The sequence below is a fragment of the Antechinus flavipes genome, chromosome 6 (genome assembly GCF_016432865.1).
Source record: "Antechinus flavipes isolate AdamAnt ecotype Samford, QLD, Australia chromosome 6, AdamAnt_v2, whole genome shotgun sequence".
In the NCBI taxonomy this organism is placed as follows: Eukaryota; Metazoa; Chordata; class Mammalia; order Dasyuromorphia; family Dasyuridae; genus Antechinus; species Antechinus flavipes.
Window position 1 is genome coordinate 56,841,829 of NC_067403.1, and position 25,448 is coordinate 56,867,276.

Below are 25,448 nucleotides of genomic sequence, written 5' to 3' on the forward strand. Positions count from 1 at the left end.
TCCTTTTTGAATTCTTCCAAGAGAGCCTTATGAAATTGGGACCAACTTTTATCACCTTCTGTGGCTGTATCTAGAGATGATTTACCTTTAGGATCCTCAGGGTTTGAGGACTGTTCTTTTCTTTCTACATAAAAGGTATCTATCATCAGAGGTTTTTGTTTGTTTTGTTTTGTTTTGTTTTGTTTTTGCTTTTTGTTCATTTGAAAAAGATTGAGATATGCTCTTAAGGCAAAGGAGTGACTATTTCCATCATGCTCTGAAGCCAGTTCTGCTAATTGACTTCTAGTGCTTGATAGATGTGGCCAGGTCTTGTGTTTTTCTGGGGTTTAGAAGCTGACTATTTGCCTTTTGTATCTGCTTTAGGTGTCTCACAGTTAAACTGTTGATCTGTTGGCTTGTTACCAGAACAGAGTAACCTAAGCATCTTCAGTAGATTCTTTCATGTAGGGAGACACAAAGCCCTAGCTCCTTGCCTTGGGAACATTGCGCTGAGTTTGTGTCCCTCAGCCTCTCTCCCTGCCCGGTTAAAACAGTTCTTTTCTGAAATTCTTCCAAAGTATCTTCTTCTGGAATTTGTTACACTCCAAATATTTGTGGCTTCTATCACTCCAAAACCAGTACAGAAGCTTAATCTGGTGTTAATCTGAGGACATTAGGAGGAGCTCAGACATATATGTATCTACTCTCTGCCATCTTGGCTCCACCTGCCATCTTGACTCAGCCAAAACTCTACAAGTAAAGTTCTCATACAAATAAAATTTTGTCAGGTCTTCCCATTAGATACTCACAAATATTACCATGTATCTTTTAGACTTCATCTGTGAGCATGCAACACATAATCCCTGAATAAATATCCCTCTAATTGACTAGAAAGCCAATGTCCACATAACAAAAAGTAGAGAACTATAGAGTTCAGTGGTTGGAAGCAATTGAAAGATGCTTCTATGAAAGACTGGTGATTAACCCTAGAATCAGTAACCATCATGAGGAAAGGATCTCATAAAGGTTCTTGGATTTGATTAACATCCCAGGATTACAATCAATACAAATGTTTTTCTCCTCTGGTGAATACTCAGTCTATCACCAGGCCTTTAAATGAAGTTGTTTTTTGTTTTTTTGTTTGTTTGTTTTTTTCCCCAACTAAACAGGATATAGCAGAGTTTTTATCTAAAGTAATAAACCTTCAAATAATCAAGTCGACTAATACATCATGACATTGAATGTGACTCTACTATATCTAAATAAAATTATTTGCTCAATAATATGCTATTTAATATAATAAATAAACATAATCAATGATATTATTGATTAACAATAATAATTAATACATAATATTATCTCTAAAGCACAAAAAAATTAAATGATGGCTTAGAGTTGCATAGTACACAAATTCTGAGGTAGAATTTAAACCAGATATCCCTAATTGTAGTACTAGCACTTTATTTACTTTCTCTCAAAGATTAGTGTATTTTTTTAAATTAGGCATGAATGAGTGCTATCATTCAAAAAAAAAAGGTCACATATCATATTTATGATACTATAATAATTTAAATAACACTTTATATACTTAAGGAATGGTCTTCAGAGAAACCCCCATTGTTTTATATTTCAGTCAGGAATCATTCCAATGTTTGTTTTTTTGTTTTTTTTTCACTAAATTTCACTAAAATTGCATCAAAGATGCACTGCTATTTCCAGAGTCAGAAAGATTTAGATATAAGATAAAATATATATCTATTACAGCAGCTATATGACCATGTATGACTCTGTTTTTCTAAATGTCAAGTAAACCAAAAGGTTTAATACTTAATATTTATCTATGCATTATCATAGAATTGCCATCTGCAATTAATTGGTGATAAGAATAGCTCACAAAGGAACATGCAGATGTATGATTTAGAAAAGCTTTGTATTTAAAAGAGGCAAAATGTGATATATATTTACATATATGTGTATCATATGTATTCTATTTATTAAAGTATTTATTTTATTATAATATACATGATTTCCCATGAAAGGATAGGCCTATATGTATTTGTATGTTTGAGATATTATATATTCATTTGGGGGTTAAGAAATCTTCATTATTCTTTTTTTGTCATTTTAAGAGGTGCATCTTTCATTTTATGTGAAGTGAGATGACATACTCTTAAAAAACTGAGAAAACAAGTATTTTGGTTAAATAGGAAAGAAAAAAATGTATCTACCTCATTAGATCCAATATAACATAAAATTTGTTTAACAAGAAATATTATGACAATGGGAATATTTTACTAGCATTGAAATTCTGCATATCAGCTTCAATTTAAGATGAACAGTGTTCAATTGCTTTCTATCATGTACTTCATATCAACTTACATCAAACATTTTCCTAAAGATGATTTCATAATTCAACTTCCTCTTTGCATAAGAAATCTGAATTTAATCAGAGGATAGAATGCAAATTTTTTGAAGGTAATTTAATATTGTATTACTGTACCCAATACAGAGAACAAAATATCATATATAATAGCAACTTAATAAATGTTTGCTGAAGCAAAAAAAGCTGAACTGAACTGAAAATTGTCCACATTAATATCGATATGGTAATACCAATAACAAAATACCTTACAAATCAACAATCAACAATATTAACAACATTTAAAGCAAAGACTATTTTGGGGGAAATTAACTGTATTTGTTGAAATATTTCATATTTCTAATAGGAGATTTTCAATGAAATTTCTAAGTCTGAAGCTAATATTAAGTACTTTCCACACACTAATGACATTTTTCTTTGAATTTTGGTGTCATGGAGAATAAGAACTTTGTTTCTTCAAGGGAAACATCAAATAAGAAAAATTTGCAGGAGGTACTCAATAGTAGGCTAGAGTATTTCCTTCTTTCCTCCCTCTCTCCTCTTTTTATCCCTTCTTTCCTCCCTCCCTTTCTCCTTTTTTTCCCTTCCTCCTACCTCCTTTCCTTTTTCCCTCCCTTCTCCCCTCTCTCTTTTCTTTCTTCCTTTCTCCCTCCCTTTTCCCCTCTCTCTTTTCTTTCTTTCTTTCTTTCATGAGTTTTTTCCCCATGGACTAGGTAAAAGAGAAACATCACTTCATTGCCTATAATGGTATTCAAGTACAAATCAGAATTTCAGCAGTGCATAAGTAGGTGGATATGTTTCAGCTTGGGCAAGTATAAAAATAATACAATATTTATATTGAATGAGAGTCTCTTGATGTTCAATTATGGATCAGAATAGATAAATAAATGAAGCAAACATGAATTGAGCATTTATATATGGTAGACACATTAATAAGTCCTTACAAGTATTATCTTATTTCACCTTCACACAAACACTTGGAACTGGGTGCTACTATTATTCCCATTTTTTTCTGATATATTTAGTAAGTGTCTGAAGCAGGGACTGAACTCAAATCTTACTCCATTGCTAATACTTGTCCTTGGCACCACTTAACTCAGAAAATGGAACCAGAAATCATAATATCAATTTTTCTTCAAAAGGAAAACCTGCTGTAGCAGTAAAAAATTGATCTATACAATATTAGGTATCCATGGAAAGGGTTCCGAATTCCTCTATTCAACTATGGTACATAGGTAACACACTTTGTCTCCTTTGTACACTGAATCAAACTTTGAGAATAATGCAAAGCAAATGGAGAAAATATAAAAATCAATTAAAATGATCAGAGAATTCTCTGATTCTGAAGATTGAAGAAAAAGTTAAGAAAAAAGCACAAGAATTGGAAGAAAATTCAGAAGTTTTCAAAGCTAGTCCCTTCCTCATATTATTGAAGAGATCTGAACAAGGATACAAATTTGACCAAATGAATATCAAAGAAGAGGTATGAATCTAGCTCCCCAAACTGCAAATACAATATTTACTCCACTCAATTATACCACTTTCCCATTTGCTCTTTATATGGGGTGTAAACATGTTGGGCAGAGGAGACTGAAAAGAGAGTATGTGGTTAAATTGATAATTGTACAAATGATCAGGAAAAATTGAATACTTTTATATATCTTGAAATACTTAGGGAATATTGAAATTTATTAAATAAAAACAATATTAAAATTAGATAATAATATCTGCTCACAGCTTTGTGCAACAAGACAAAGTAGTTTAATGGTATAATCTCTGAATCAGCATTATAGTGTCCATATTTGAATATTGCAACTCAATAATTATGTCACCTTGTCCAAATCAAATTTTTGGAACCTCATTTTAGTTATCTGCAAAATGACTGGATTGAGTATGTGACTTTGAATTTCCACTGTTTCTAAATCTTTAATCCAAGAAACTACATTCTTTTAAAAATATAAAGGAATTTCTTTTAGAAATGCAATTACAATTTTGGTAATATTGACATTCATATTAAGTAAAATCCAATAAAAATGTTCAAGATATAGAGTTTTTTATCCTCAAGCAGGAATAAATAGACCTCACATTAGATTGCTAGAGGTACAAGTTACTAGCATTTTATAGAAATTTATCCTCAATATAACTTGATCATTTTAATATTTATTTTTATTAGTAATTATTATTAGTAAAGATAAAGATTTGGATTCTAGATGAAGTCTAATGATCAATTATTTGAAAAGCACCTGTACAAATTCAGTATATTTATTCAATGTGCAAATTCAGTTTATTCAATCTCAAGTCTGTTGTCACTATGATAAGGAAATCCTTTTATTTCTTTATTAAAACTTTTTTTATTTTCAAAATATATGCATAGATAATTTTTTCAATATTCATTCCTGCAATAAAACCTTGTGCTCCAAATTTTTCTTTCCCTTTCCCAACACCTCCAATACATGTTAAATGTATGTAGTCTTCTATACATATTTCTAAAATTATCATGCTGCACAAGAAAAAATCAAATCAGAAAGAAAAAAAAAGAGAAAGAAAATAAAATTCAATCAAACAATAACAAAAAGAGTGAAAATACTATGTTCAGGCTCCACCATTCTCTCTCTGGGTGCAGATGGTTCTCTCCATCATAAGAGCATTGAAACTGGCCTGAAATCATCTCATTGCTGAAAAAAAAACATAGTTCATCAGAATTGATCATCATTTAATCTTGTTGTTGCTGTGTACAATGATCTCCTGGTTCTACTGACTTCACTTAGCAGTAGTTCATCTAAGTCTCTCCAGACCTCTTTGAAATCATCTCCCTGATCATTTCTTATAGAACAATAATATCCCATAACATTCACATACCATAACTTATTCAGCCATTCTCCAACTTATGGGTGACCACTCAGTTTCTAGTTTCTTGTTACTACAAAGAGGGCCATCAGAAACATTTTTGCACATGTGGGTCCTTTTGCCTCCTTTATGATCTCTTTGGGATATGAGCCAAGTAGAGACATTGCTAAATCAAAGGGTATTCACAATTTGATAGCCTTTTGGGCATAGTTCCAAATTTCTTAAGGAAATAATTTTATAATTTCCCAATCTTGTTGTTATCCATTTACCTCAAAAACTTTTCAAACTTTTTCATCTTTCCTCTAATTTCCCTTTCATACTTTATTAGCTGAGAACTTTTCTTCTTACATCACCTAAATAAATGTCATTCATTGAGAACTCTCTCTTCTCTCCTCTCATCTCATATCATTTAACAATATTCCCCAAGCATTTTCTTTTTCATTCCCATGTCTCATATGAAGAAAAAGCCCTTATCTTTGCAAAGTCAAATCTCTCCACATGCATCTTTCATATCATTTCATGCTATATTTTCCAGTCTTCTCATTCATTAGCATTCTCTTATAAATTTGTATACCCTATCTGCCAATTTGTTATTTTATTCTATCCACAAACATGCCTATATTTCCCCTATCTTTTAGAAAGCCTCATTTGATCATATGAGTGAAAAGAGAGCCTAAGACTGACCCTTGAGTGACAACCCTTAGAGAAGCTTTTGATAGTATCAACTACATCTAACTTTGCCAACTTTTTATTCTCTTTAGCATTTATCCTCCTCCACATAATCTGCATCACCAATCTTTTTGACATTCTTCACAATATTGACATTCTGTATCTCATGACTCTGTCTTTATACTAACCATACTTCAAATCTTTCTTTTTCTTTCTGACTTCCTAGATTTTCATCTATACTCAGATCAAAAACTTCTTTCCACAATAACCTTCACTGAGATACCTCCAATTTACCCTATATTTATCTTGCATGTTCACAGATGTTTTCTTATGTTGTAGAATGTGATCTTTTTGATCATAGATTTTTTTTTAATTTCTTCATCTCTTTATTGCTCAGTACATAGTAAGGATGTAATAAATACTTTTTAAATACATATTTATATATATCATATATATAATATAGTCAATATATCACTCTAAATCTAAATCAAATTAAGTTGGAAGTATTCTGTAGAAAATTAAGATAATAGTAGGTTATTGTTGTTTTTGTTTTTTGACAACTGAGTATATTAATCTCATGAACAAATTATATAAAAAAATTAAGGGACAATTTAAAAACAAACTGATGGTACTCATTAAGTATAAGTTTGGTTCTTTTCAAGAAAGGTTGAGGACATTGATTTCAGAAAACTAAAACACTTAAAGCTCAAATAGGCTTTAGCTAGCCCAGCACTTTCATTCTGTTCCTGAAGGAATTAAGGGACAGAAAGACTATTATAATTTCCAAGGTGACAAAGAATGTCACTAGTGCAGCAAGCACTATGACTCACCTTTTGAATTTTTGTGTTATTCTGAATTCACTTTAACAAATGGTTGATATTTCTAGAACAAATGAAAAAAAATACCCATAAATGCTTAATGTATAATCCTATCCACTTGAATTTTTTATTCTTTTTTTTAGAGATACAGTAATTATATCTGCTATAATTTATTTCCATTTGATAAAGGGTCCCTGGAATGTTATTAAAATAATTATTTTCTGCATTTGTCAATGTCCGTGAAAATTTTTTTTCTTTGCTAATCTATTCAATAAAATAATATTTAAATATTTATCTTCATAGGCAAGGAATTGCCTCAATATACCATTATAGAAAAAGGAAGACCTGAAAGACTAAGGTCAATAGTAACAAGTAATCCAAACCATCAAAAAAAAAACAAATTAATAATTTCTCATATTTTTAAATTATATAATTTCAATGTCCTTTTGCTATTATTAATTTTGAATGTAAATAAACCACTTCTAATATCATACTTTTGAAACATAATCTTAAAGAAAGGTACATTGCTGCATTTTTAATATGACATCATCATTAGATGATGATATTTGGTAGATAGGTCTAAAAAGAATGGTTTTCTTTTGCCAGTAAGTTAGCAAGATGAGTCATTTTTCACCATCAAATCCAATAATGTTACATACAAAATTCAATTAGATTAATTTATTATCATTTCCTTTAAAAATATTCTAGTTTTTTTTTTGTTTTTGAATCTTATTTTTAACATTATTGGCTCTGTTAATGGAAATTTCTTTACAATGAAGTGATTCATTGATCAACTATGTGGCATCTGTCCAGGGGAAGGGGAGAGGAATATATTTAAAGGTAAAACCCAAGGTGGGTGTTGAGAAGAGCAGCACAGTGTTTATAGGAGACAAAAATCTTAAAGACCTTTTAGTATTATTCTTAATCAAAGATAAATCTATTCTCAACTTTTCATTGGAATACCACTTTCATGCACAGACTTGAAAAGAAAGAGGCATTTGTTCCTTGGGTCACATTTAGTTTTTGGAAGACTGCTAAATATAATAATGAGAGTTAAAAATCAACAAAAGACAACAATAGCAACATAATCTACAAAATTGCAATAGACAAAAGAACTAGTGTTCCAATATGTCAGTGAGTTACTCATCTTACTTATGAGCTTATTCTTTATATTGTTATAGATGGCAGTCCACCCATGTTTGTTATCCCTTGAAGTTCTTGTTATGTTCTTTAAAAGTTCCACTATAGAAGATATCATCTCTATCTTGTAGACTTTACTTTTAATTTTAGGCAATTAAAATGTGTTTAGTTTATCAGTTTTATTCATCTTGTTCACTTTTATCCAGTGACATCACTGATATTGTTAGACAAATTTCTGGGTTCTCATACCCCTTGAGTAATTCTTTTTTATATTTGGCTGAAATGTTGGTGGATACTACTTTTGTCCACTATTTATTTTTTTGTTGTTGTTAAGAATTGGCTGATCAGGCTCAAAAACAAAACACACACGCGCATACACACACACACACACACACACACACACACACACACGGAACAACAACAAAAAGCAACAAAAAACATCATCAGGCCTCATATAGAAGACCTTGTAAAGTTGTGGGGCTTGACATCATTGACATTATTTGGGCAAATTTCTAGGCACTCATAACCTTTGAGTAATTCTTTTTATATTTAGATGAAATGTTAGTGGACACTATTTTTGTCAATTATTGACTATTTGTTTTGCTTCACTTTGATTTATTAATTAGAGATTATTGAAAAAAAATATAGTAGTAATTAAGAAATGTTACATTATTTTAGCATGCATTACTGACCTTTCTTATTGAAGATGAGCTTATATGATTGCAGTTTGCTTTTATTCAAGATGCTTTTTTAAAATTTTTCTTTTAAACTTTTTGGATATCTGTAAAACAAATACAGAATGATTTTGCATTCACCAAACTTCCAAGTGAAAATTTTGATTACATAGGTGTTTTCTGGGATAAATGTTATTATTTCTAAGGGGTGGCTTTAAAAAAAAAATAAACCTATGATTCAAGAATTCAAGATGGGGTTGGAGAAGAACCACATAATAATTATTCTATTTCTTTCTCATTCTTCAACAAAATGAGATTAACTCTGTAATCACAGTTTTTCCCCCTGATTTAATGGCCTCAGTGGCCTGGAAAATTTACTTTTTGTAATCTCTTAATTCATGGAGAGTTGTTCTTTCAAGCTGGAGTATACTTATTGGTTATTTGCAATTGGACCTAGTTACAGAGACAGATAAAGTGGGCTTAAGAATCTTTCAATATCTCACACCATTCTTTCTATCTAAGGCCATACCTTCAGATAAAAAAAAAGCCACACTTTTATACAGTATAATTGGTATATGTTTTAGTAAATATATCGTTACCATTTTAGGTTATATAGACATTTTTGAATTTTGTAGGTTAGATCTTCTGCTGAGATCAGGTTCTGAGCAAAAGATTTGAGGGGGCATATATTAAGAAGTAAAATCAGAAATAAATAAACATTGCTTTCTGGTAGCAAATAACTATCTGTGATAATATAAAATGAATCTGCATGCATTTTTCTATCAGAACTCAAAAGGTTGTGGTGAGGAAAAAGCAGATGTTAGAGAAGCTTCAGGATCAGGCAACTAGATGGCTAATGCATAGAGAGTCAAAGCTGGAGACAGGAAAAACTAAACTTGAATTCTGACTCAGTTCCTAACCCTGTAACCCTGAGGAATTTGTTTTACCTCAAATCTCAATTACCTTATCGAGAAAATGTATATGACAATAACATCTAATTTGCAGGATTTTTATAAGGATCATTTTGCATACTTTAAAAAATTATGAACTTTAACTGATAAGGATGAGAGGATGATGATGAAGATAGGTAGTAGAAAAGATATTCATTATGATTTTATTTTGAAACTGGCAAGTGCTTTCTAATGAGCATTTAAAGTATAAACAATCCCCACTATTCATTCAATGTATTCCTTAAAAGTACATCAGAAAAAAAGGGCAGGGAGGAAGAAGTGCATATGTGTATATGTGTGTGTATGTGTATAAAGATTCTCTCTCTGTCTCTGCTTCTGTCTCTCTCTGTGTGTCTGCCTGTTTATCTCCTGTTTTATCTAGATAGTTATCTTTCTATGAATACCCATATCTATTTATATCCTTATATATTTAAGAACTAGCATTAAGAATATAACATATACTCACCAAATATAGAAGGGGAAATTATTTATAGTGGTGCCAATGTTTAATTCTGCTATTAGGACCTTAAGGAAAAGTGAAAAATTGACATTTTCTTTTTTCCTTTTCTGATTATTTTCCTCTCAGAGCAATTCCCCCCTTCACTTCCTAGTAACCATTTTTCAATTATTTCTTCAAAGAGTCATTTTATATTTCTAATTGGAATCCACATACCCCCAAACAAAGAAGTAGACTTTGTTATTTCTGAACGCAAATTATTTTCTATTCTGAAGAGGCTAAGGAAGAAACAAGCAATGTCTCTTAGGGATTTCATCAGGATTTCAGTTTCCATTTTCCTCCTTTCCATGACTTTCCAACAAACATCCTTGTTTCTGTTATGGACATCAGCCTCCTTCTGCAAACAAGCCCTGCAACTTTGTCATCATCCTCTATAGCTTTCTTGATCTCATTCCTACCATTCAATTAATTGTTGAATCTCATTGATTCTGACTAAAGAACTCATCTCACATCTACCTCCTCTCCATTCACACAGCTAACAACCTAGATCAGACCATAATTATCTCTTATCTGGAATATTGCATTGTTCTTCTTGTTTCCAGTTTCTTCTAGCATTAACATATCCATCACCCCAGTTGACACAATATTTTTCAAGTACCATCCTAGCACCATTTACTTTTCTTTTTATTGAACTGAAATAGAAAATATATGACATTAAGATGAAAGACTCTCAAATTGTAAGTCTGATTTAAAAATAATTTTCTATTTAATCTTTGTCAAACTCATAGCATCCTGTACCTCATTTTCACCATCTTTAAAGCTGAGGGGGTATTACTGGCTTGGCAACAACTGATGTCTTAAGGGAAATTCACTGGCATAACTATTACATTGATTTACTAGTCTTTTTCAATGCACTGCATATATAAAATAGAAACAAATATATTGCTTTAGTTTAAATTTCCATGGGGAATAACTAATAAAGTGAGCATAAGAATATTTATGGTGTTAAATAGTTTTGATGTTATCTGACAATATATCCTTTAGATCATTTCATTATCTAAGGCATATATTTCATTTTATAAAAGAAAAGTTAACATTAGTCTGTTATTTATGTTGACCAATAGGCAGCTTTATATAGTTAGAACAATCAATCAACAAATATTGATTAGGTACTTAATTAGTTTTCTCATTCATAACTTAATTTTGCTATCCACTGGGAATACAATGCAAAAGACAAAAGTCTCTACTTTCAAGGATCTTATATTTTGAAGAAGAGTAAAAATACATAGCACAAAACAGACACAAAGACACAACATAAAATTGGTTGCAAGATTCTATTGGTAACTCTGGAAAGAAGAAAACCTACATGCAAAATGTATCAGATGAGCAGTAACTTGAAAGAAAGAAAAGAGTCCAGGATGTAAAGATGAGGATGGAGTGGGTTCTGACGATGATGAATAGCCATTTCAAAACCACAGAAACAAAAGATGAAATGCTATATGCAAAGAGTATTCAAAGAAGCTCAGTTTGGCTGAATTATAGCATTGTGGAAGAGGAATAATATATGATAAGTCTGTAGAATTAATGTCAAATCAATGATTTATATAGTTTGTCCCAAAAGTCTTACTGCAGTTTTAAACTTTGATGTCTTAAAACTGCACTAAGACTTTTATGATATCCTCCATATTTCATGTAAGAAATAGAAAGTAGTATCTATTATGTTGAGAGTGACAGGGGTAGATCCATATTTTTAGAAAATCGCTTTTTTTCTATGGAATATGGTTAAATCTGTGAGAAATGCTAATGGCGAGGAGACCAATTAAAAACACTGATATAATTCATGTGAGAAGGGTGATGACCTAAATTAGGGTAATGACTGAATAAATAGAGAGATGTGTGTGAAACATATCATGGAGGAAGAGACAAGAAAAATTTTCAAGTGACTGAACGTGTATAATACAAATAGTAAAGATCTGAAAAATGGAGAATTTTGGGAGTAAATAAAATGAGTTCTATTTTAGACATAAAGGTTTTAAAATGCTTATGGGACATCTTATTGGAAATGCCCCATACACAACTGATGATGTGGACTTAGAACTTGGAAAAGGAACTAAAGTAAGCATACTCACACATGCATACAAATGTATATAGATACATGTATATGTATAAATGTGTGTGCATAGATATGCATATATGCACATTATACATGTACGTATACTATGCATGCATGTGTGTGATAGGTATAATAAAATATATACATTTCATATAATGCCTTAAATATATGTGTATATATACACACATATGTGTACACATACATTCATGAGTATGCATTTATAAAAAAAATTGTAAGTAAACATGACAATTGATGAGAGCACATATAGAAAGAAGAGGGTCCATATTTGAACTTTGTAAATCATTATTAAGTGAGCATGACATTGTTAGTGATTCAGAAAAAGCAAATTAGAAGCATGCATTCAAAGATGCATTTGAGGCAAAACTGATATTTACTACCTATGTAATATTTGGGCCCCACAATTTTTGAATATACTTTTTCTCCTCTGTAAATGAATGATCATGTACCATGGAGGATTATTTTAAAGAAGGAATTAATATATAGCCTCAAAAATCGAGGGCTGGCCTCTTTGTAGTGGCCAGAAACTGGAAACTGAGTGGATGCCCATCAATTGGAGAATGGCTGAATAAACTGTGGTATATGAATATATGGAATATTATTGTTTGGTAAGAAATGACCAAGAGGATGATTTCAGAAAAGCCTGGAGAGACTTACACAAACTGATGCTGAGTGAAACAAGCAGGGCCAGGAGATCATTATATACTTCAACAAAAATACTATATGATGATCAATTCTGATGGACCTGGCCATCTTCAGCAATGAGATGAACCAAATCAGTTTCAATGGAGCAGTAATGAACTGAACTAGCTACACCCAGCAAAAGAACTCTGGGAGATGACTAAGAACCATTACATTGAATTCCCAATCCTTATATTTTTGCCTGCCGGCATTTTGGATTTCCTACACAGGTTAATTGTGCAATATTTCAGAGTCCGATTCTTTTTGTACAGCAAAATAACGGTTTGGTCATGTATGCTTATTTTGTATTTAATTTATACTTTAATATATTTCATATCTACTGGTCATCCTGCCATCTAGGGGAAGGGGTGGGGGGAAGGGAGGGACAAATTGGAACAAAAGATTTGGCAATTGTCAATGCTGTAAAATTACCCATGCATATAGCTTGTAAATAAAAAGCTATTAAAAAAAATAGAGGGCTGGAACAGACCACAAAAACCATCTCATCTAACCCTCTCAGTTGAAATGAGAAGCAGAAGGGTGAAGTAATTATCTGACAGGTTCCATAGCAATGTACAGCAACCCAGGATTCAAACTCAGATCTTGTAAGTCTAAATTCAGAACTAATTACACCAATGGCTGAAAAATCATTATATGTTGCTTACAATATTTTCTCCTGAGGCTATTCAGATCTTGATATTATGATTATCAGAAAAATATAAATTAAGGCCTTAGTCACTTGATAAATATGTTTAATAACAAAGGAAAAAATGAGGAAGATAGCAGAGTTTATCCAATTATTTGGTGGCTAGTGAAACCCAGTTCCCAAGAAAAGAAATAGCAAATAGTCATATGAATTCAAATGATGGCTAACTCTGTATCAATCCACAGATACAAACTTGACTATGGACTTCATAAAAAATTTTTTTTTAAAATTTAAAAAAACATCACTGCTCTCTGTTAAGGGTAAGAGATTCTATTTCCGGTACTAGAATGAACCTTATCAGGAGCTTAATCAGATACAGCATACACTGGAGGACCTTCAAAAATCAACCAATTTCAGAAGCTGATCTCCTGAAGAGAAAATTATGCTGAAGTTATTAAATGCAATTATCTGTAGACAAGAAAAAGGAGTCTTCAAGTCTGTTCTTTCCAATTCTCAAGTGGTTAATGCATGACTCTGAATGAATCAAGAGAATTCACTTGATTCCCAAGCTGACCTTGTCCAGGAAATTTAATTTCTCCTTCTCAAACATACATTTTTTTTTCTTATACAAAAGAGCATAGAACTGAACCTTATCATGCCCCTTTTACAATTAGTCACCCTTTTGTTACATTAATCTCTTAAAGTAAATGGGAGGATTAGTGTTTGAACACAATATGAAAGCAAAGTCTGAATGCAAAATAATGGTAGATGTGGTCTTTGTTTGGTCTTGTGTTATATTTGTAACTGATTAGTTTTTTAAACACCATTTAAATTTAGCATTAGAATTGCAGGCGTTGAGAATTTTTAAAAAAATCATTCTGCTTGTAAACTTAATGAAGATAAATAACAGATAATTATCAAACTGGAGAATGACAGATATGCTTCTGATCTAAAATTAAGTCTGTGGCTATCAATATATTTATTAGTACACAATTTCTTAATATTTTCCTTTGTTTTCTATTATAAATCCTTGTGCCTTTTTATTAAGACAAGACAGATTAACCAGATATTACCTGCTTGTTTTTATATAAAGATGAAAATTGTATCTTAAAGAAATCCATATTCAAAGTAAAAGAGATAATTGTAGGAATCCAAATTTGTTTTATAAATACTATAATTTACCTTCACATACAGACATCTTTATGGAAGTCTGAATTGTTTCCCTTTTCTTTCAAATAGCTTGGCATGCTGTATATAGATCCATTAAATATTTAATGACTTTTAATCTACTAATAACAGTATCAAATGCTTTTATTGTCATTGAAATGTGCTTAATTTAGTTTTAAATAGTTGAGTTGGGAGGAAGGATTCTGGGAAGATGGCAGAGTAGGATAGTATATTTCAATCTCTCCAAATCCCACCCCTGGCAAATAGAACACATTTGTACCTCAGGGCAAACATAAACTGGTGAAAAATCAAGAAGACTTGAGGCAGAATATGGGTCTTTCTGAAAGAATCCAAAAAGGTGAGAAGAAAGTTCCTGGCATCGGATTAACCCACAGAAACACCACAGAAACATCAAGTGGGGAGCTGGGGCAAGCTGTTATAGCTAGAACATTAGCAGGACCCACAAGAAATTTCACCTCCAAGATTGTGGGTGAAGTTGGGGCCTAAGTCAAGGCAGAATGAAGAAACCTTGGCTCTTAGTAGCCAGACCCAGTTGTGATGCAGGGATGCTCTGCTTGAGAAGAATCCAGGACCAGGTAAGTTCAGAAGTCAGGAGTAAGAATGCTGTTTGCTGTAGGCACTTGCAGGAGTAGGGAACAAACAAACAAACAAACAAATAAACAAACAAACAGAAAGACAGACATAGATAGATAAATGAATGAATGAATAAATAAATAAATGAATAAAATAATTAATTAATTGATGTCTTTTCTTAAATATAGTTTGCTTGTGGGCAGTGGGGAGGCGAAAGGAGGAAAAAATAAAGTAAAAATGATGTGCAGCAGGAAAAAAAACAATTTAGAAGGAAGTAAAAAATATGGACATTCATGAATACAATTTATTCTATTAATATATACTTTCTTAAAGTGATAATTATATATACATATACATATATATATATATATAATCACTTTCTTGGGCGGGGAATGAAAAGGGAAAAAAAAGAATGGATTTTTAAAAATGCACAGAGCAGAACAAAAGAATGATTCACAAGAAATTTTTTTTTCTACATATATACTTCCTTTTACTGGTAATTTGCTGTTATGTATTTTGACACCTTTGTTATATTCTGTTCAGTACATGACAATGTTCTCTTTTATTTTCTTTTGTATTCCTTTTCATTTTTCTTTTTGAATAAATATTAATAATTAAAATAAAATTTTAAGTTGGGGAATGTGAGATTTAACAATTTGTTTATTTAACTATTCTTTGTATTTAATAGAACTTCACAGTTTAATCAATGATCACTATTTGAATGATAAATATTTTGTAATTTTTACAATATCAAGAATTATCTACTCAGAAATGTCTATAAAATTCATATTTTGTCATTTCCTTTGGTCAAATCAAAGCAAACATCAAAATCTAAAATTTGAGGAAATATAATAAAACTTGATTGATCGCAAATCATAAATGATATAAAATTACTTAGGTACCAATTTAATTTGTTCCTCCAAATTTTAGATAGGATGAATTATTAAATATAAGTAAAATAACAAAAAAAGGAGTAATAATGTAAGAATGATTGGATTTGTACAACTAATTTATTATATGTCTTTACAGTGTGTAGGGGATGAGGAGAAGTGAAGGAGACAAAATGGAACTAATTTTTAATATAAAATATTAAAATAATATTTTTTAAAAATTTGAATAATTTTTTAAGTATTTTGTTTGACAATAGCATATAAAATGTTAAGGACTCTAATACAGAGATGAGAAGTAAACATTTGCAGCTAAGAAAGAATAAAGCAGAGAGATGACTTTTCTTTATGCTCCTCAGTTGTAAATAACTGAAGAGTAATTGGTTCATACTCGCTAAGTGACTGTCTGATGAAGAGGTGAGATATTCTGGAGTCATATCCTATAATGTTACTTCTAAAAATCAGCAAAAAGTGTGAAAATAATACTCAAATTTATATTCAAAAATCTTTTAAGCTATTTATGCATATTGTTTTTAAACATAATTACAAAGGGGTTGTTCTCTTCAAAATAATGTAGTTTGCATCAGAAATGTGGATGCAACTTGATTCCTGTGGAAACAATTAAATTCAATTTTTTTTTATACATACATAAGCCATTGAACAAAAAGAACCAGGAGTTATTCTATTCATTTGAAAGAAAGCAATAGAATAGCTAAACAATTAGTGGACAGTAAAAGTAATGGAATCAGGGAAACATCACCTCAAAATCTTGACACATTTTAGAAAAGTGGTCAGAGCAGAATACTGCAACTGTTTCTTCACTGAAGGGCAGTGATGAAACAAGATATTCAAAAGAATTCCTTTTTATCATGCAGTAATTATTCCAAGTTCAACAGAGATGTACTCTCTGTAAATTCGCTGCGCCATAATGCTAGGAAGAAGAAAAACGAGAAAGAAGAGAAGGAAGAGAAAGATGAACAAGAAGAGGAAGAAGAAGAAGAGAAGAAAAATGGGGTAGCAGTAGGAGAATAAGGGGAAGGAGAATGAGGAAAGGAGGATGAGGAGAAAGAAGAGGAAGAGAAAGAAGGGAAAAGATCAGTATGAAGAAGAGGGAAAGTGAAAGAGCAAAGAGGAGGAGGAGTATTAGAAGAAGGAGAAAGAAGGAAAAGAAGAAGGAAAAGAAAGAGGAAAAAGAGGATGTGGTAGAAAAGGAAGAGGAGGACAAACTGAAGGAAATAAAGCAACAGCTGGCATTTATATAGTGCTTCTATGCTGTTTGCAAAAATACTTTCTCTTAATCCTCTCAACAAACTTGTAAGGAACGTACTATTAATATTTGCCCTCTTTTATAGGTGAGTAAACTCAAGTTAACAGTATTTCTAACTTGCCTAAGATCACACAGCTGATATTAGAAATACATAGTACTTTTCTGTCTCCAAGAGATGCATTCTGTTCAATCTGCCCCTTTTCTTCACAAACCTAAAAAGAATAATTAGGATCTGAACATGATGTGGAGTATGCTCTAGAATCATACATGAGGGATAAGATTGTTCCATAATCTTAAAGTCACACAAAAACTTTAACCTACTGAGAAAGTGGATTCATATTTCTCATTTTACACTAAATTGGGAAACATCCATTAAATATTATGGTAGATAAATTCATTCACTGTAATGGGCTGAGGCTTGAATTGAAGCACTGAGGTCCCAAGCACATGAGGCTAAATAATAATTGGATCATACTCTATTAATATATATGCTTGGAGAAAGAATGGCCCCCTACCCACTCTTTGTGCAAGTCCCGATATATTATATAAAAAATGACGTTTTTGGTGAGTGGAGGCAAGGGAGTGGAAAGGGAAGCAGTAAGAGAGACTGCTGGCTGGCGTCTTGACACAGCTGCTCGCATTGCTATCACGGCCTGATTCCCCTCTGCTAACTAGCTTCCTATCTGCCCATATTGCTATCGCAATCCTTCCTCACTTCTTCACTTCAATAAAGATTGAAGATTTTCCCCTTAACCTGAATTCCTGACTCCAGATGATTTTAAATATGCGGTCATTACAATTCACACAACTGTTTTTTTGTTTGTTTGTTTGTTTGTTTTTTTTTAATATATTTTTTCTTTGAAATGACAGCAATGACTAGATTTCTTAAGAATGGCATCAACATGGATATATAATGAGAAAAAAAATGTGTTATGTTGGACAGAAATTTGACCTAGAAATCAGAAAGACAAGAGTCCAAATTCCATCTCAATGAATTTAAATAAATCCGTTGGCCTCACAATGGAACTAAGATTTTGTTTCCAGAACATATACTGATTTTCATTATTTGAATATGTTTTTTCAGCAGAAGCTTCCATTAGAATAAAACATGCAATATGTCTATTTTTCCTCTTATAATTGAATACATCTAAGTTAAATGTACATATTTGACTGAATTCTTAATTTACAACAATTGGCATTTAATTATCCAATTTTTTCCCTTGCCCCTTCATTATTGTGAGATCTATAGACCTGGAAGAAGTTAATCCTTGTGATCTTTCTTTGTTCATACTTTATCTTGGAAATGTAGAACACATGACTCTAAAAGAGTAGAAGACAAAGATTCTGAAGAAGAACATTTCCATTGTACACAAGGATTCAATGCATGGTACCAAAGTCAATGCACTTAAATTTAATTAGAATAAGTGTAATCTGACATATAGTTGGCATTTAACAAAGCTGAAGTTATGTTTTAAAATATCAGAAATATAAGGTGAAAGAAAGGTGGCTGAACTTAGTTTTTCCTTAAAAAAAAAAAAAAAAAAAAGATAGAGGTCTTAACTCCAAACCCAACATAAAATTAATGCAGTATAACAACCAAAGAAAATATTATAATTTTAAGCTGCATTGATATTAGGTCTAGCTAGGTGATAGCCTGCCATATTTTACCCAGAGCACATCTGGGACATTGTGTTCAATTTTTAGCATTTTATTTCTGAAAGGATATTTTTGGCTATTTGAGAACATGGCAAATGAGCACCAGTTAAAAGAACTGGTGATATTTACCTGGAAAAGATAAAGCTTGTTAAACATGTTCTACTTGACTCCACAGCAGAGAATCACAAAAAAGAGAAGAGAAGATGCAGATTTAAATTTAAGGGGTTTTCAAATGTTAAATTCAAGATTTTTTTAATGTTAAATTTAAGGTTTTTTTGTAAGAAAACTTGCCTAATAATTAGAGATTTTTTAAAAAAAAAGTTAAGAGAACAAGTTTCTGTATGGTACAAACCTTAATTTTTAAAAAGATAAAATTTTCAGAAATATACTGTATTGATTCTCACTGAAGAATAAATTGAACTAGATTTCCATTGAGATTGCTTCTGATTCTGAATACAATACTGTTGTGATTTTTAACACATTGACTTGAAAAGAAGTTGTTGTTTCCTTCAATTCTCAGGAAAAGTCCTATCTTCTGAAAGAAATCTTCTCCTATTTTCCTTAATCTTAGGCCCTTCCCTCTGTATTTATGTCTAATTAAATCTAAATATAGCCTATATGTATATAATTGCTTTCATATCCACCCCCTCCCCATTAGATTGTGAGTTATTTGAAAGCATAGGCTCTTTTCTTTTTCTTTTTGATGTTGTTAAGGTTTTTGTTTTGTGTTTTGTTTTGGTTTGGTTTTGGGGGGTGTTTTGGTGTTCTTTGTGTGCTGGACATATAGCACAGTGTCTGGCACTTAATAAATATTTAGGGATTTAACTAGCAAGCTGATTTTACATTCACAGAATCATCAAATTTCAACCTTAGAGTGGACGCGTGAAGGCATTTTTTCTGACTCTTAAGAATTTTTTTTCCTACAAATAGTAGTCATTTAGTTTTGTATGAATATAATCTATGAGGGGAAACTACTACCTCCCAAATCATTATAGTCCATTTAAAAATATATGTATTTTATTACACGACATTGTATTTATCTTGAAAGTTTATTTGTTTCTCTATATTTTCTATCCAATGCATCTAATTGGGGCATCTAAAAATGAAGAGAATGAACTCAATTTTCTTCAACAGACTAAATCTATAAGTACTCGAACATATGTATCTGCCCTGCCTATGTCTTCTCTTTTCCATGATAAATATGTTCAAGTATAAACTCAAAGTTCTTTGCCATTTGTTTGCATTCTTAAATGTAGCATCTAGATTTGAATATTCTAATCTAGTCATGGCCCAGTCAAAGCAAAGAAATAGTGTTATCACTTCCTCATTTTAGACATTAAAAAAAATTAAAACTGGAGCAATTAGATAACTTAGTTGATAGACTAGCAGCCTCAGAATCAAGAGAACCCAAGTTCAAATCTGAGCTCAGACATCTGACGCTTGAGAAATAATTTTAACAACTTGACACTTAGGAAATAACTTTAGGCCTAATTGTCTCACCAAAAAACAAGCAAACCAAAAACAAACAAACAAAATAATACTCTGGCACACAGTAGGTAACTTAATAAATGTTTGTCAGCTCAGTGGCATTAGATTTGAGGGGTATGAGTTCAAATCATTGAATCTGTTTATAGGTTTCTGAAATTTCATTTATCTTTTTTTATATGAATTTCTTCATAGACATTATAATTTTATATTTTCTTTGTAGGTTTATTGTTTAACACCAAGTAGAAAACTTTATATTTGTCCAAATTGAATATTTTTCTCTATAAATTTTTACCTAATATTTAATGTCAAGATCTTTGTGAATCTGGTCTCTATTACTCAAATTTTTAAAACTTTCTTTTAATTTTTTGTCATTTTTGTATTTGTTAAGCATGATGTCTATGTTTTTTAACCTAATCCTTGATATAGATGGCAAATAGTACAGAGCCAAACAGGGGTTCCCAAGGAACTCAGATGTCTATTTTAACTAATAATGAATCATCAACTACTCTTAGCAACCAGCACAAAAATCAGTTACAGAATCATAGATTTACAACTGGAAGAGACCACAGAAATTTAGAATATCACTCTAATTTTACAGATGGATAAATTGGTGAGATTAGGTGATTTGCCCAATGTACTAATTCTACTAGACATGTAATCCATGTAATTCTATGTAATCAGTGGAAGAAAAGATAATTAAATTTCAAAGCAATAATTGTGTCAGTGAAATTGAGAAAACTCTGATACATTAACATTGAAATTAGTAGCTTGTTTCATAATTTGAAACCTTTCAGTTTACTTTAGGAATTAATATATTCTATGTAGATATTACATACACGTAGAATACAGTAGAACTCAAGACTCTACTCATTATTTATCCAATCGATTACTGTTGTTTTTGTCCTCCATTGCTCACCACCTGATACTTTGTCAGGATTGTTATTAGTGAGAGAAATGGGAACCAAAATCTCTACTTCTGTTATACTGATGATGTTTCCTCTCACCCATTATCCCTACAGATATTTACTTCTATATTAGTACATTCATTGTAATGGTATATTGAACAGGGAGTGTATCTGTTACTAAGTCAAAGTGGCTGAGTTCAATTCCTCTTTCTGATATTAACTACCAACATGAACTTGGTAATGTAACTTATAGTCTTTGTATCCCTGTATCTTCATCTGTACAATGAGGGTTAGACTGAAGATACTCTGAGTTCATTTTGAACTAGAAATCTTTGAACCTTACTCAAATTTCTGTATTCAATTATTGTTCTTTTCTTTCTTTCTTTCTTTCTTTCTTTCTTTCTTTCTTTCTTTCTTTCTTTTTTCTCTCTTTCTTTCTCTCTTTCTTTCTCTCTTCCTTCTTTCCTTTTTTCCTTCCTAGAATTATAATAAATATTTTAAACTTAGAAAATCTGGTCAAAGTTGAATATATCAACATAGAAAAAGAGTTGGGAAGCTAGATGTGGTACAAAACCTGACAAAACAAATGTGATCACTACCCCTGCCAGTGGGGTATTCTTTGTAGTGACAAAAAGGCATATGATACTCCTTTATTCTTTAAATAAGTAATCCATAAGCACTTACTTTGTGGCCACATGCTATGCTAATCACTAAAAATAGAAAGTGAAAAAAATGTTCGCTGACCTTATACCTTTTTACATCAATGAAAGGAAAATATTCAATTGTAACTCTTGAGTAAAATTAAATAAATGTAAGTTAAATAAATATTGGATGTATTTATATAGAGATAGATAGATAGATAGAGAAGCACAAACATGTTTTTTGTTTCTTATAAATTCATATATGTATGTATATGTACATATATATACATATATATACACATGTGATATTATCAATGATTAATATTTTCTTCTTCGAGAATTATTTATGACTTGAAGGATGAAAACAGACCTCATGTAGGAAGTAATGCTTGACATGAACCTTGAAGAAAATGAAAGTTTGCATGACATGAAGGCCTAGTGACCTTCTATGCCATAGACAGGTCAACAGGCAGTTTGTACAAAGGAAAGGAAATGGAATTGAAATGTAACTTATGAGGTCAAATTGCCTAGTATAGCTAGAATGATAAGTAAACAATGTGTATTTATGCACAGAATGATGAAATTATGGATAGCTAATAGTTTTAGATATTAGAGACAGGAGTTTGCATTTTAGGCTAGAAAAATGAGTTTCTAATTTGTTGGAGATTCCTGAGTACAGGAGTGCCATGGATAGATAGATTTGTGGTTTAGGAATATAAATTTTGCAGCAGAGTGTCAGATTTCTTTAATTTCAGAGGAAGAGCTAGCTGCTGATATTATGGGTAAATGAGAAAGGACAAGAACATTCCATCATATGCAATGTAGTAGAAACATTTTTAATCAAAATTGAATATTTATGTACTCTTTAAAATTATAACAGCACACAATGACTGAATATTTCCCTATGGATAGTGATGATAAAAATTAATTGAAATCAATGCAAAATATTGATATGATTCTGATGCTGCTTTTCAATCATTATCGGCATGTTTGACTCTGTAATCACATTTGGGGTCTTCTTGGAAAAAAAATTCTTAACTGCTTTGCCATTTCTTTCTCCAGCTCCTTTTAGAGATCAGAAACTGAGGCAATCAGAGTTAAAGTGACTAGTGTAGGGTCACACAGCAAATAAATGTCTAAGATCAAATTTGAAATCAGGTCTTCCTCACACCAGGCCCTTTACTCTATGATTGCACTATCTAGTTACTCCCATTAGTATAACAGAAACTCCTAAAACTGATTTCCCCCCTTAAAGCTCTCATGTTTGGCCTACCAGATTTTTCATTTATAGAGTAATTATGAATATTAAATTAATTACATGCCAGTACTTGCATGTACAAATTAAAATGAAACCTTATATGAGATTTTAGCTCAATTAGACCTGTTTTTCTCTGACTATAGAAAAAAAATTCTCTGAAAATTATATTTTTTTTCACTGGCTATTTTCTCTTGAGCCCATAACATCCAGAGCTTGTTCTATTGTAGTCTCACTGTTAAAGAGTTAATTTGGTTACTCTGAGAACTTCATTATAATCAGAAATAATTTTAAGTACTGGGAGAAATATGATTCCCTCTTTCATTCTTAAAAACCTTCACAGAAAACAAAGGCAGGTATTGTTATGACATCATTTTGGAAATGGAAATATGGAGCCATGGATAGTTAATGGTTTGTCAAGGTCACTTTTTTTCCTACAACAGGTCTGCATCAATATCTCACATTGCAAATAAAATGTTGTATAAATTCAATCAAATGCTGTATATGGAAGCATTACATTAGTCAATCACTTTCATAAAATCCACACTAAGATAAGTTACTAAGCCTTTTTACTAAAATCAAAAAACAAATAATTTTATGTCAACTTACCTGGAACACAACCCAATAGGAATTATTTCAAATACTTAAAAATATACTGTAATTTATTGTTTTCATTTGTGTATCACCTAAATTGGTATAGATTATAATATTCCTTGTTCACTTAATCATTTCAAAAGGCTTATGTCAATGACAAATCTTTTGCTCCCTAACCAAAAATTAAAAAGATCATGGCTTATCATCTTCCTTTTATCCATCCCATTCCCAATAAGCATCAATTTACTGACATCAGAGAAAGAACATGGATAAAATAGCCATTAATCAAAAAATTTTCTAATTATATGAGCAAGAGGTTATAAAGACTATGATTGCTGAATCAGTTACATTACTTTGCTACCATATTTTTTAGTATTTGTTCTCATTTAAAAGTGTACATGGTTGTATATGTGTGCATACATCCACATAAATGAGAGGAGAGAGTCAGAGCGGGGGAAGGGTTTATGGTTAATAATTTTCCTTTGATGACTTTTTGAAATATGAGCAGTTCTCTTTTTTCTTTGGGATTGAACTTTATATCTACTTGAAAAATAATTTTCATCAAAAAATTAGTTTATAAAGATTCATGATATTATTTGATTTTTTGGAGGAGAAAACCATAAGAAATATTGTTTTCTGCTCTATCTATAATTTTTAAAACTTCATGTGTCTTTAAAAAACAAGAAATGAAAAAACAATGGTGGGAATATGTGGGAATGATGAAACAGCTGCAGCTTCAGGAACTCTCAATCCAGAAATAATTTTTAAAAATCAAATAATTGGACTGGAAGAAAAAAATATAGGTGAATTAATAAATTAAAGGGATAAAATTATTATAATACAATAACCATTTTTGAAAGAAAGGTGTGAAAAAAGAACAACTTTTTAAAATTTATTTGTATTTTTCCCAGGTACATGGACAAGCAATTTTTGGTTAATACATGTGTATTTATTTTTTACATAGTTCCTTATAAATCATGTTGTAGAGAAAAATCAGAATGAAAGAAAAAAAAAACAAGAAAATGAAGAAAAAAAGGGAATATAACATGTATTAATTTACATTAAGTCCCCCATAGTTCTTTCTTTGAATGCAGGTGACATTTGCCATCCAAAGTTTATTGGAACTGCTTTAGATCACTGAATCATTATGAAGAAACAAATGGGTCATAGTTGATTATCACTTAATCTTGCTGTTGCTGTATACAGTGCTTTCCTGATTCTGCTTGTTTCACTTAGCATCAGTTATTGTCAATCTTTCCAGACCTTTGTAAAATCAGCCTATTAATTCTTTTTTTTTTTTTTTTTATAAAACCACAATGTTCCATGAGTTTCATATACAATAACTTCTTCAGGCATTGATGGACATGTACACATTTTCCAATTTTTTGTCACCACAACATGAGCTGCTACATATATATATATATATATTCAAGAACAGTTGTAACAATTCATAACTCTGCCAGCAAAGCATTGTTGTCCCAGTTTTCCTATTTCCCTCCAAATTTTATGATTATCTCTTTCTTTCATCTTAGCTAATCTGAGAGGTGTACCTCAGATCTGAGTTGATACTTCAGAGTTGTTTTAATTTACATTTCTCAATCAATAATGACTTAGAGCATTTT